This window comes from Myodes glareolus, chromosome 7 (assembly GCF_982192425.1).
Source record: "Myodes glareolus chromosome 7, mMyoGla1.1, whole genome shotgun sequence".
Classification (NCBI taxonomy): Eukaryota; Metazoa; Chordata; class Mammalia; order Rodentia; family Cricetidae; genus Myodes; species Myodes glareolus.
This window is the reverse complement of record NC_142032.1, coordinates 58,447,903-58,462,782: the sequence shown is the minus strand read 5'-3', so window position 1 is coordinate 58,462,782 and position 14,880 is coordinate 58,447,903. Positions and strand designations below refer to the sequence as shown.

General features: G+C 44.8%; 1 protein-coding gene and 1 pseudogene across 23 annotated transcripts in view; one reads left to right on the top strand and one right to left on the bottom strand.

Annotated features, from left to right (window-relative positions):
- Positions 1–12,734, bottom strand: part of Ppp6r3 (protein phosphatase 6 regulatory subunit 3) — a 131,543-nt gene extending 118,809 nt beyond the window's left edge. For 22 of the 23 annotated variants that reach the window (XM_085693449.2, XM_085693451.2, XM_085693452.2 and 19 more), the window contains exon 1: positions 12,608–12,734. The gene's annotated coding sequence lies outside the window, so the exon portion shown is untranslated. Of the gene's footprint in view, positions 1–12,020; positions 12,259–12,607 lie in introns of those variants that run through there. The other variant, XM_085693445.2, reaches the window with a different exon arrangement.
- On the top strand, positions 2,817–5,187 carry LOC125415941 (something about silencing protein 10-like; annotated as a pseudogene).
- Positions 12,735–14,880: the final 2,146 nt, after the last annotated feature.

Below are 14,880 nucleotides of genomic sequence, written 5' to 3'. Positions count from 1 at the left end.
CTTCATCCTTTCACCTCTCTTCACACCCTACCCATCAACTCATTCTCACTTCCCTTTCCCTGGGGAGAACAGGAACAGTAAAGAGAATATCCACATGCCCCATTGCCTATCCTACCCCCATTCCACTTCACCCTCTCCCATCAAGGAGGAGCAAAGAGGGCCAGCTCTTCAGCCCAGGGCTAGTGCCTGCCCAAGACATGGAGAGGGTGGGATGAGCCTGCAAAAAGTGTGGACACTTCTGCTTGACCAAACTGTTCCTCCTGCACAGTAGTACTTCGTCAGGCACATTGTGGCCGTCTGATTGAGAATGACCCCCCCACTGGCTGGTGTTTGAATACTTGCTCTCCAGCTGGAGGTACTGTTTGGGGAAAAGGTGTGGTTTTGGAGGGGGTATGTCATTGGCAGTAGGTTTTGAGGTTTCAAAAAGACTCCAGCCATTCAGGGTATGCTTCATCGTGTGTGGATCTGGATATGAGCTCTCAACTACTGCTAGTGCCATGCTTACCTGCCTGTGGCCATGCTCCCCATCAAGATGGTAATGGACTCCCATCTCAGAAACTGGAAGCCCCAAATAAACTCTTCTTTTCCTTAGGTTGCCTTGGTCACGTTGTTTTATCACACCAGTAGAAAAGTTAACTAACTCACACACTAAAGCACCTAAGGCACACCCACATCCTGATTTACACATTTCAGTAAAGCCCTAGACATCCATGCCTTCTACCCCAGACAAGTCTCCAAGACAGAACACTGTCTACTTTCTGTTCATCCAGGTTTCTCATACTTCCTTATGGGAACTACTCATTAAGATCACTCATGACTTCTATGCCACCAAAGCCAGGAGATATCTAAAGCTCTCATCACACTTGACCTTAAAAGCCACACATTCAGGCAGGTTCCCACCAGCCTTCACAACAGGACTTTCCCTTGCCTGCAGTCACCACCCTAGCCTGGTTTCTCCTTCCATCAGTGTACTTGCACAACATGCCCTCAATGCCATCTAAACACAGAAGATCACACTGTGAAGCCCAGCCCTTCCCTCTGAACTCTAAATGTTGTGTGCTCTCTAAAAGTGTCCTAACTGAACAAGACCAAATCCACCTCCTAATGTTACCTTTACAACCTGCTCCTGTAGTCTTCCTCTTTCTGCAGCAGGCAAAAGTCCCTACTATCATCCTTTACTTCTCTTATTATCCATATCCAGTTGGCTAGCAAATCTCGTCTGCTCTCACTCCAAGAAGGATCCAGACTCCAACCACTTCTCAATACCACTTCCTGGTCCCCTTCAGCCCAAGCTACCATGACTGCTTTGCTGGATCACTGTCACGATCTTCTAAAGCCTCTCCTGCCAGCTGCACAGGGACAGCTATTCTTAACTTAGCTGCAGTGGGACTTTTCAGAAACCAGACCATGTTAAACCTTTGGCTCAAAACAGACCTATTTTACCACTCCCCTTTGGGCTCTTCCCTCCAACACAACAAGCATATTCTACTTAATAGCATCTCAGGCATGCTGAACTCTCTACCTATACATAACAATACCCCCACAGTCAGTCTCTTGCCTTAACCTTTCACCTTCAAGGCAAAGGGCCCTTCTCAGGTAGGCCTAATCTGAGCACTGTCTTTCAGTCTGAAAAGGGCCCACTCCTTTCCTCTTCTGCTGGCCCCTATCAGTATCCAGACGGCCACTATATCATTTACTCTCTTCCTGAGACTAAAACCATGCAAGGCATGAGAATAGAAACATGGTTTGGCTCTGCTCATTACTAAGGCAGTAAGTACTCAAGTGTAGTAAGGAGGAGCTGCTTGTTTGTTCCCGACCACTCAGTCCTGAAATCACCAATTGTAAAACAAAATAGATCTGGAGAACAATGTTAAAAAGACAGACATCACAGAATAAAAGATTCAATTTATACAGTTTAGTGACATTCAAAAATTAAGTCACATTATTTAAGGAGCCACTCACAGATGGCAACATAGAAGTAAAGGGATAAAATGCCTTGAGGAGGTCAGAAAGAAGGTGTTAGAGAGGTCACACAGGACCAAAGGTAGTGACAATACTTCCTGAAACTGGCTAGTGCCAGTTCCAATTTTTCTTATTTGTACACACACTCTGAATGAACTCATTAGACTTAAAACAAAAACTAAATATGAATGGGTACTGCAGGCTACAGCACACAAGTGAACCTAGCCTACCACTTGTCCTCAAAGCAAAACTCAACAGACACACAGCCAGCCACCTTTGCTACATTTTGACTGGGGCTGTTTTCACACACAATAGCCAAAGAGTTGCAGAGACTAAATACTTGCCAACTGACCCTTTAAAGAAAATGTTTACCTATCTCAACAGAACTTTGAAATCATAGGTGTGAAATTTGTGAAGGAAATGAGCACAAAAACTAAAGACTGGTAGGGCGGTGGTGGTGTACGTCTTTAATTCCAGCACTTGGGAGGCAGAGACAAAGACTGCATCATCATCTGCCAGCATGGACCAATCCTTCAAGGCATATGTGCTTATCCACAGCACGTCGAAAAGCATACAGCTCAGTGGTGATTGCTCACACCTTTAATCCCAGTACTCACGAGGCAGCGGCAGGCCAGCCTGGTCTACAAAGCAAGCTCCAGGCCAGCCAGGGCTACATAAAGAAAGCCTGTCTTGAAAAAAGAAAAACCTACAGAGCTGTGTTTATATGGTTCTGAGAGTCAATAAGAAAGAGATTTTCATTTTATTTTTTTATTTGTATGTGTGTGCCTGTGTGCAGTTGTGCATATGAGCACAGTGCCTGCAGAGAGCAGAAGAAGGTGTCACAATCTCCTGGAATGGGAGTTGCAGGTGAGCTGCCTGCTTGCAGGTGCTGGAAATGGAATTCCAGTCCTCTCAAAGAGCAGCACACACCCTTAAGCATGAGCTATCCCTTCTGCTCCAATACAGAGATTTTAAAGATAAATGTTTTAGAAATCATACTTCAAACTGGGTGGTGCTACACACCTTTAACCCCAGGACTCAGGAGGCAGAGGTAGGCGGATCTCTGTGAGTTTGAGGCCAGCCTAGTCTACACAGTGAGTTCCAGGACAGCCAAGGCTACATAGAAATATCCTGTCTCAGGGCAAAAGAAAAAAAAAATCATACTTCAAAAACCTCAAATTTATGTTCTCTACTTCTGCTAGAGAAAGGATATTACATTTATATGTGTGGTTATCTACACGCAAAATAAATGTAACATAATCACAGTTTAAATGGAAGAAACTTACAAATAAATACTCCAAAATTGTCCTCAACAAAAATCCCCACCAGTCAGAACTCCTCCAGAGTCTCTGGTTGGCTCTCACTGGCCTTGAAGAGCTGTTTCCATACATAGCTCTACTGTCAGAATGAGACAGTGAGTGACGAGAATGACATGGGTGTGACTACACTCAGGTACCACACTGAAGTCAATACTATTCATTCACAGGTAGGGGACTAAAGAACAGACAGGAAGACCAGTACTAGAGTCACAGTTGGAAAACTGCATGCACCAGAACACAAGCCTCGTGCACTCTTGACCACAATACATTCTGAACTGAGGACAATGTCAAGCCCTGCATGAAAAGTTAAGTACTGTAACACAGGGCAGGTGCCAAATGCATAGGTGCTGAACCCTCCTGAAAGTTACATCAATGAGAAAGGCCTATAACTCAGCTGACTACTAAGAGGCTAAGGCAAGATAAGAGTGTTACAAGTTTGAGACCAGCACGGGCTTCAAAGCAAGATCCTGCCTAAATGAATAAAAAGTATTTTAGTCCAGAATATGCTATCTTCAAGAGAGTACCTAATTGCTGCTTGGCTTTCTGGTCAAGACCAAATGCACTAAGCACTCTTTAAAAAAAAGTCCACACCAACTAGCTGTAAGGTGTAAGTAATCAAAAGCCTCTGTTGGGGCGAATCAGGCTCTGCCAAGCTCATGATGTACAGATGTCCCAGTTGAACATAAAATTAGAAGCTTCTACGTGCTTAACCAATTTGCTCTCTTAACTGCCATTCCAACTAGTATCCAGATGTCAGTCTCTAATCTATTAAACCTGAAATAAACTGATCATTGTTCTAACTGGTAAATATCTCCCTTTCCAGTAAAGAGGAAAGGGCTTTCTTAAAAACTAACCAAAGGTGCTTGTTTTGGCAGCACATATATCAAAACTGGAACAATAGAGTAACCATTATAAACCCTGTGAAGCAGTCCACATTTGCCAGACTATGGCTCCAAATCCTGAGGCCATCAGAGTCAGCACAAGTTGAGGAAGAGAAAAGAAAGGAAGGTAATTCAGTGGTGTATGGCCGAAGTTCGCAAAAGGATGATTTTGGAGTTACTTGGTTGGGGAGGCCTTTGCAAAACTGGTACTCCAGGTAGATGAAGCTAAGACCCAGGTTATAAAGGACATGACTAAAGTCTCAGTGAAAGAGAGGCTAAAAAGGCTGAGAAAAGAATTATTAGAGCTCTTGAAACTGACAAAAAGAACCAAAAGTCAAGTTGGCAAAAGTGATGGCTTTGTAACATTCTAACAGTTGTAGAGAAAGGGCTCATTCCACCTAGAAAAGGAAGCTGATACCTGATGACTAAGGATAACCTCCACATCTACTGCTCTGACATCAGTTTTTATTTGATCTTGAAAGCCAGGAGAAAACGTGGACATCTTGTCATAGGAAGGCTTGCTACCTACAGAAATCTGATCAACAACCTATCAGTTGTGATCAAGCTGACACTTGTGGAAACTGTCCTCTGAAATCTGTCACTTAGTCAGTCAAGGATGCTGCTGTTAACAACAAACTGAATCCAAAGCAAAAATAACCAAAACCAAATCAAAGTCTATTTCATAAACTTCTACTAATGCTGCTAATCTGTCTGATGATCAGGATTCTGATGAAGCTGCAGTAATACTAGAAAGAAATGAAAGAGAGGCAAAAATTGAAGAGAAGCAGTGCTGAAGAAAAGGATCTCAATGAACAAAATGCAAAGAGAGCCATTACTCACCAGATTACTAAAAATAGGGGACTTACACCTAGGAGAAAAGAAACTGACAGAAATCCCAGAGTAAATAGGGAAAAGTTCAGAAGAGCCAAAGTTCGAAGATGAGGTGAGGTTCATGAAGTTCATAGAAAGAGCAATGGTATAATGGTGAACTATCTGGCATTTGCGCTGCCAATTTAAAAAAATGATTAAGTTGCCACAGCACATGCTTCTAATCCCAGCACTCAGGGGGCAGCAGCAGGCGGATCTCTGTGAATTCGAGGCCAGCCTGGTCTACAACGAGAATTCCAGGACAGGCTCCAAAGCTATACACAGAACCCCTACCCCTCAAAAAAAGAATAAAGGGAAAAAAGTGTACTAAGCTTAAGTAAAATTGCTACATAGTCTAGTTTTTTTTTGCAATTATTGTAGATCAATAAAAGTATTTAAACTTTGAGGCCAACTTGGTCTACAGAATGAGTGCCAGAGCTACACAGAGAAATCTTGTCTCTCCTGCTTCCCACAAAAAAAAAAAAAAAGAAGCAATAAAAAAAGGCGAACCAAAGTTTAAAAAAAAACTTCATATTACATTTTCTTTGTTGTGTAAAGGAGAAGGAGGCACCAAGATGTCAAGGCATATGTCTGGAGATAAGAGGATAACTTGCTGAAGTTGATTTTCTCCTTCCACTATGTGAGTCCTGAAGAGCAAACTCAGGGTACGGCTTATCAGCAAGTGCTTTTACCATTAAGCCACCTCACCGGATCACTCCTTAGTCTAAGTCCCCATACTTCCAGCACCACCGATTACAAGGTCTGCGCTCAAGGTGTTAAGCAAGAACCTACAGGAATTTGGCAAGCTGAGGCAGGAGACTTTAACTTTATCTCAATTTAAAAGCTAACCTGGGTCACAGCACAAGACACTGCATAAGGCGGGAGGGAGGGGCAAAACAGAGACAGGAAAGACAGAGGATGGTAAAAAACAACATACAGAATCTAGGGGAAGACTTGATAGGTCTGGAAGCAGGGAGCTGAGTGATTCAAGCACCAAGTATCCATCTTGTTATCACACAGCTCTTCACCAGCATGGAAGGACCTTTTTAAAACACCCAAATCAAGGAGACCAGTCAAAATAACATCATGAAAAACAAAAATGCAACCATTTTTATTTTTTTCTTGGTAGCACTGGGGACTCAAACCTAGAGTCAAAAGCTTACTAGGTAAAAGTCCTTTTTAAATATTTATGTGTATATGTGCATGAGCATATGTATGCTTGTATACCACATGTGTGCAGGGGCCTGTAGAAATCAAAAGAGGACATCAGATCCTCAACTGGAGTTAAAGGCAATTGTGGATGCTACGAACCAAACCCAAGTCTTCTGCAAGAGCAGCCAGTACTCTAAACCACTGAGCCACTTCCCCACCCTCCAATTTAAGGAAGTCTTGGTACACTGCCCAGCAGGCTTTGAACTTGCTATCCTACCTCAACCTCCCCAAGTAGTTGGGTTATAAAACTATACCACCAGGTTTATTTGTTTATTTACAAGACATCTGGCAACCTAGAGTATCCAAAGTTCAAGCAAGTAAGTCAGTCAACCAATACCAGCCCTTTTCCCTGAGGCTTCTACTTGGACCTTATCTGGCCATACCTCACTAATGTCAGAATACACTGCTGGGCAACGTTCTGCATCCTTAAAATCAATACAATATGATACTACGTGTAACAGATGTTATTATTCAGGGAATGAGGGGAAAAATGAAGTCTTCCACATGTTCAATTACAAATGCATCCAAAAGCTAGGACACAAGCCACTGAAAGCAGCACTCAAAGTACTGAAGTGGCAGACACTGAAGATCTCTAAGAGCCCACAGCAGAGCATATCTACATTCACATTTATTAGAGGGACTCGGTGAAGTGCACTATACCTGTGGCAAATTCAAATTTGGCTTTTAAGAACTTTCTGGAATTTAATACACTTAATCCATGATGTGTGAACCCACAGATGTGGAGCCCAAGGATACAGAGGGCTGAGTATATAATACTAACAAGTCTGTTAACTGTCTTTGTAATTGTAAACCCTAGACTGCAGATCCTTAAGGGCTGTTCATCAATGAATCTGAATCTCTAATAGATTTCTGACAAAGAAAAGATTCAATTGGTACACCTGCTGATCAAAACCTCCTGGTGACGGGGGGGGGGGGGGGGGGGGGGGGGGCTGGAGAGATGGCTCACTGGTTCAAAGCACTTACTACTCTCGTAGATGACCTGGGTTTAGTTCTCAACACTCACACAGTTGCTCACAAATGTCTGTAACTGCAATTCTTTTTTTAAATGATTTATTATGTACATAATGCAGGCCAGAAGAGGGCAGGCACCAAGTCTCATTACAGATGGCTGTGAGCCTCCATGTGGTTGCTGGGAATTTAACTCAGGACCTTTGGAAGAGCAGGCAAAGCTCTTAACCACTGAGCCATCTCTTCTCCAGCCCATGTAACTGCAGTTCTAAGGGATCCAATGTCCTCTGTGGGCACAGGATGCACATAATACATACATGCAGGCAAATACTCGTACATAAAATAAAAAGAATCTAAAAATTAAAATTATTTAGGAAGATTAGAAGTAGATGAAAGTGGGCATGTAGCTTACAACTATAATCTCAGCACTTGAAAGGCAGGGACAGAAGGATGTCAAGTTCAATGCTAGCCTGGGCTACATGGCAAGACCCTGTCTCTAAACAAGGAGGGGGTAATAAATGATGGGAACAGTACAGTGGTTGTTAAGAGTTGTGGGTGGGTTGACTGCAGTTCTCAACACAACCACAGGCTGAGATTCAGGACAGAAGTCAGAAACCATCTCCATGCCTCCTGTCTTAAAGTATGTGCCAATAGTACCATTGAGTGCTGAATAACACTCCTCACTTTAACCAGTCACATCATACCAACTTTAAGTACGGACAAGGACCTCTGTTCCTCCCTCTACTGTCACACCACATCTCTCCAGGAAGAAAGACATTCCTCCACCTGCATCAGAGTCCAGGACACAGACAACTCCTTTACAACTGAGCATGGGTGCTAAAAGCAGAACATACCATATGTTCCCTCCCTTTCACCCTCAAAAGACAGAACTGAGTAAACTGATCCAAGGTTAACAACTCTAGGGAAAGGTTTTCATTTTAAAAAGAAGGGGCAGGGTTAGAGATCTAAAGACAAAACTGACAGCTGATCACAAGATGATGGCAAAAGATTTTTTTTAAAAAATAATAAACTCAAGAGTGGTATGTTATTTGGCACTGGAGAAAATCATAACTTGCTAAATTTTAAGCTCAATATGACAATGTATTTTCATGAGATAAAGAGGGAAACTTTCAAAGCTGTATTTGCAAAATATATTATTTTAAAGCTAAATCTTCAGGCATCTGACATGCTACACATCTTGTCTTCCTGCCACTAAACAACCTCGGAGGCAGGATCCAGGTACTGCAGACACAGCTCCCAACCCACAAAAGTCCTGGAACTCAGCCCGTGAATTTTAGAACCAACAGTGTAGGTTCTAAAAGGCAGTGGCACTCCAGTATCATCTAGGAAGGCTTATGAAAGTACATTCTCGTGCCTGCAAGATGCATCAGTGGTAAAGGGTGCTTTCCAAAGCCTGTTGATCTGAGTTTCATCCCTGGGACCCACATGGTAGAAGGGAAGAACTGACTTGCACAAGCTGTCCTCAGGTATACATATGGGTGCTGCAGTATATGTGCACCTACAATTACACACTTGCGAACTCACACATATGTAATAATTTTTTTAAAAATTAAGCCTCACACTGGCACCAGTGGTGCACATCTTTAATCACAGTACTTGGGAGGCAGAAGCAGGCAAATATCTGTGAGTTCAAGGCCAGCCTAGTCTACAGAGTTCCAGGACAGTCACAGCTACACAGAGAAACTCTCTCGAGAAAGTAAAGTCTCAACTCTACCACAAATTTACAGAGGTAAAGTTCAACATTCATGGTTTAAAAATATTTCAAATGATTCTAGTGTGTATCAGTCTATTATAATGCCAGCACCGCTGATATGTAGGACTAGATAGGGAGGAGAGCTTACAATAATCTGTGTACCACAGGTTTAACCTCTACCCTCTACAGCACACTGGAGATGTAATATAGGCCAAAAACAATGCTTCCTGAGAGGACAAACAGTTGAAAGACCCTCCTCACCTAGAGTAAATTTAAAAAGCAGATATGGGGTGAAACTAAGTGTAAAGCACTTGCCTAAGTAAGTGAGGCCGCAGGTTCAATCCCCAATACCACAAGCAACAAGGGAAAAAAAAATCACTTTTACTGATTTTTTTTTCTTGAAGGGGGGACTGCGGCGGTCTCGTATAGCCCAGGACAATGGCCTTGAGCTCCAGCTCTTCCTGCCTCTGCCTCCCAACTGCTGGGATTAAAGGGATTGCTACTATGCCCAGTTTTACTAGTTCTTCATCTCATTTGGAATACTATGGCTAGATGCCAAGGCCTCATGCATCCTAGACAGGTGCGTTACAGAGCTAGACCCTCAGTTACAAGGAAATCTTTGAGGCAAAGAAATATGCTTCAATTATTCTGATTTCTCAGTCCAGAATCTATACACAGTATTATCATGGGTCAACTAAAACAAAAGGAAAGTCAACTGAGATCTTGAGAAAGATGTAAAGCTGTTAAAAGTCAAGAGGTCTGGCCAGTATTTTCAAGTACATTTTAAGAAAAAGCAGCTCCTCAGCCTCCACAGCAGCTCAGATCTTGAGGCGAAGGAGCCAGGCCAGACTCCCTGCCCTCTTCATAAAGTAAATTCAGTGCTGAGTTTTAGCTGAACACACAGTTGGAAGAACTTTTTTTTTTTTATCATTTGTTCTTCTGAAGTGTAGTAAATGCAAAAATATAGATCAACATACACTGGTAACGTCTGATATGAAATCTAGACTACCAACTACAAGGTCCAAGTTGATCATAGAAGTAAACTGAGTTATCAACCCTGACAAATACTGGTTTAAGGAAGACATGCTTACTTGTAACAGCACATTTTTTAAAGGAAACTCATAAAAGATTCATCTTAAAGCAACTAAGTAAACCCCACTTAAAGTCACAATTCCACTGCTACCTATTTTCTGAACAACTATAAACTTAATCACTTGGTTAATGCAAACTCCTTTTGTTTGTGTGGTTTGTGGCTGGTTGTTTTGATTACATGCAGTTGGGAGGGGGTCGATATACTATACTCAAAAGTTTACATCTGTTAACACAATCAGTGTATTCAAGTCTACTTATGATGGAGTTTATCAAACACTCTTCCCCAGTACATAAGCCAATCCAAGTCACAAGTAACTATCACCAAGAAGACAAGCCTATTTTCAAGTACCATGGAGAAGGAAAAAGCTGATTTCAGGTATGACTGAATGAGTGAAAGACACTGCTAAATATTTTAGACTCCCTGGCCAAATACAGTAAAGTGCAGATTAGGTGCCAAAGCACCCACAGCTACTCCCCAAGTTACATACTGAGCACACCGTATCCAAAGTGGTTGGGACTACAACAACTTCAGTTTCAGATCTGAGTCTTGGCACAGATTTTACCAGTTTTGCATCCCTAATACAAACTGCTCACAATCTGAAAGTTTGATGCTAAAAAGCCACAGCGTTTTGATGTGAGGTATATTTAACCTGCACCTTTGCTGAAGCTCTTAAGACTGGATGTAGTCTTCCAATTGCAGCAACAAACCAGGGGAAACCTAAGAAACCATGAAGTTATTGATTTGAGGCCACCACACAGAAGCATCAGAGGAACCATGCTATTTAAGTTCCTGGGGGTGTTTTCTATACATAAGTACTGATTTAGACAAAACACTCTCAAGTGTCAAGTAGGTGATTTAATGAACCTTCACCTCCCTTCTAATGGAAAAACTTGAAATAACTTCCAGTTCAGTTTTTTTTTTTTTAGCCCACCTGATCATTCAACACATGGCTTTCCTAACTGTACTTAAACCTTTAAAAGTTAATTTTAAACTAGGTGTGGTGGTATGTGCCTCTACTCACCCATAAAGCTTGTGAGGTAGAGGCAGGAAGATCAAGAATTTAAGGCTAAACTTAGCTGAAGAGAAAGGTCAAGAACATCCTAAACTACAGGAGACCCCTATCGTCTCAAAAAATAAAGATTAAAAAAATTAATAAATAATGAGCCAGGTGTAGTGGTCCATGACTTTAATCCCATTACTCCAGAGGCAGAAGCAGTAAAGATCTCTAGCTACACAGTGAGACCCTGCCTCAAAAATAAACAAAATTAAAAAATCAAGTTGACTTTGGTAATTATGGTCACTGGTGGACTGAGTCGATGTGGTAAGCACGATTCTAACTGCTTTGTGGGAACTTATTTACATATATCCTCAGTTACAAGTCTAACATGTACATTGGTTGGGAAAAACTTATGGGACAGAATTGTTTTCCCGGGTCAAGGGGGCAGCAAGGATAAGAAATCTGCCCAAGGTCACAGGGCTAGAAAGTGGCAAAGCAAGATTAAATTTACAAATTTCCCAAAAGAAAGTTCAACCACGACTGACACTTAGAGATCTAGCACCTTACTACTTCAAGGCACATTTTAGCCGTAGGCAATCTGAAGTCCCTTTCTCACAGGCTGCCTCTTCGGCAACATGACCTTGACGACAAAAACCAAAGTAAACTTGACTTAAGAAAGTGAAACAGTATCCTATTAACAAGTGCTCCGAGGGAAGGAAATCCGTCGAAGAGCCCTCCTCCCCGGGGCGGAAAGCAAAAAACATAAACAAAGCTCTGACCCGTGCTAAAGAGAACACAGCGGGTAGGGGGAAAATGACAGCAGGTCACGCGGTGAAGCCCCGCCACAGAGCTAATCAAACCACTCATTCCGTCCCACCTACAACTCGAAGTTCAAGTTCTGAAAAAGGCAACGGCCTGGGGGGGGGGGGGGGGACACCTCCAAGTTAACACTGAACCGAGCTTCTTTAAAAGGGAGATACCTGGAGTCACAAAAATAAGCCCTCACCCCAGCTCCAAAACACCAAGGAGTCTCGAGTGCCCCCGGTCAGCGGAGGCTGAGGATTCACCGCGAAGGCCCCGGGAGACTAGGAACTGGTTTTTGTGTATTCCGATGACTCTGCGGCTAATGCCCAGAAACCCACAAAACTTGTTCCTCGGAGGACAAGAGTCCAACAAAGGCTTTCGCGAAGGTCTCCGACGAGTTGACAAGCTCCGGGAGACCTCGAGAAGTCGCTGGGAAGGCCCCGGCGCGGGAGCCCTGGAAGCTCGTCCCGGACCCCCGACTTGGCTGTGGCTCTCGTCGCCTTGCCCGGGCTCCCGCCTCGCCCAGCCCGGAGAGTCACCTCGGCGTCCAAAGTTCGCCGCCGACTCGGCGGGCTGCCAACGACAGGCTGACAGGAGCTGGCGACGCGGTCCCGGCCAAGGCTGGACGCCGCCTCCCGGGCCGCCAAAGCAGCCGATTCCGGGGGGGAGGGGAGAGGGGCCGGGACGCTCCCTCCCCACGCCGCCTAGACCCGACCATCACCCCGTCGGTCGGCCGCCCGCCCGCGCGGCCGGTGCACCCCGCGCCGCCACCCCCTCCCCCCGAGTTACCTGGAGGCGCCCACGACCCGCAGCTAGTCACGCTCAGGCGGGAAAAGGGCTCACCGACACCATCAGCAAAGCGCCCAAAATGGCGGACGTATCAAGCAGGCCTGGAGTTACCCCCGCCCTCCCTCCGGCTGCCCCGCAGCCAATCTCGGGCAAGACTCCGCCCCCTTCCCGAAAATAATTGGCCTGGCTCTCCCGCCCCCGACAACCTATTGGCCCTCCCAGCGGGTCCCTCGCCTCTACTCCGATTGGCTCGGGACCCTTGTCAGTCAAACGCGAGAGGCGCATTCTTTTTCCCATGGTCTTGACGGATCCGGAACCTCTAGGACCCCGGTGTCTGAGAAACAAGTCAGAAATTGGGAGAAGCTTGGGCTGGGTTCCTATACGCCGTAGCAACAGTAGTGCCTCGCGTGACGGACGCTTCGGACCACCAATCCGCGTAGCCAGTGCATTTTAAAACAAATGAGCCAAACCAATCCCGGCCGTGTACCTTTAGATACGAGGGAACCAATGAGATAGCACAATGACAACAGGCGGTGGGGCAACGGCCGCGGAGAGGGAAGGGGGGAAAAAAAATACCGGTGATGACGTGAGTCACAACAAGACCTGAGGCGGAAGTCACCTATAGTTGGGGAATTAGCTCAAATGGTAGAGCGCTCGCTTAGCATGTGAGAGGTAGCGGGATCGATGCCCGCATTCTCCACTGTATGGTTTTACAAAAGTGTGTCTGCTTAAATTAATCACCTCAGAAAGACTAAGGGACTAAAAATGGGATCAAAGTTGAGGTCTTTCTAAGACAAAACAGACTCTTAGGAAAGAATGCCAGGTTGTGATTTTTGTCGCAGAAAAAAATTTACACATGAATTTCTTCCAAATGCTAGTCCCACCAATTGAACCATACATTTGTCCCACCTCAGAGCTGAGGTCCTGGACCTCGGGATCCCCATTTGCAAGCCTTCCCAATACCCCGCTCTTCCCACTTTGATAGTTAATCGCGGTTGTCAATTCTCCTAGGGCTGTTTAAAAGGAGAACTTGAGCTGAGCACACGCATTCATTCCTCTACCAACTGGCTGGAAGTGCTGTGACCTGCAGACTCCTGAACCTGCTGCCTTGACTTCCCTGCCATAATGGCCTAGTACTCTAGTACCATGAGGCCCAACGAACCCTTTCTCCCTAAAGATGCTTCTGTCAGAATGTTCTACCCCAGCAGGATAAGGTACTAAAGGAAAGGTACTAAGAAAAATGTACTAAGATGCTCCCCTTATGCCCCCACTATGAATAACATGCTCTATTCAGAGTGTACATGACAGAAGTTCAGGGGCACTGCAGCCTGGCCACCAAGGTCAACAAACTCTCCCACTCTTGGAAGCCTTTCATGAAGCAGGCCTTCCCATGCCATTTGGAAAACAAGTGACCAGATGATCAAACTGAAGGACAGACTCTCCTGGGAAGGTATTATTTTGTAAGACAGGCCAGCGCTCCAGATCCCTAGGGTGTTGGTGGCAGGAATAGGCAGGGTATCACAGAGACCCCAGGATGGGACTTTGGAGCTCCCAAGTATTTGGAGACTGAGTAGCAGAGGTGGCTGAATCACACAGGCCTGGATTGAGGCTCACACCTCAGACAGGGCCTACCTGCACATCTCTCTCAGCAGTAGCTACAGTGGTTCTGACTTGTTCAGGGATTCGCTGAAGCTCAGAGAGCACATGGTGTGTCTCCTGAGTATCTTCCCTAGGCTGCCTCTAGGCATCCATCCCCTGGGAGGAGTGACAGAGACTACTACTCCCTGGACTGGAGGAGACAGGACCTGCATTCTTGGGCACTCAGGACTTTTCCAGGTTCAGAATCTCTGAACCTCCACCCCTTTACGTGGGGTCCAGTTGGCCTGAGCCCTCCACCTCACTCACCCTGGCTCTGAGCTCCACTACCAGGGTAGTAAGAGAGGGTTGTATAGTCACACAAACCCACCATGGCCTCCAGTTTTTCCAGAGAGTTACTGCTGGAGGCAGCTGCCAGAGTTTATTGCTAGAAGGTCCACAAGAGCATTATAGTCCCCATTTTACACACTAGCTATCTGTCCAGAGATCATTTGAACACCAGAGGCCAAATAGGGGTTGGGTGACCTTGGTCAGGTAACCACTCTCCAGCTCTCAGAAGAGCAAGAGATAATATCTACCAGCCTGTACCATGCCCACCACTCCAGGCAGTTATGGAAGTCCTCAAAAGTTAACTCTGAGAGACTAGAAGTCTTGCCTGAGGCCATACAACTAGTGAC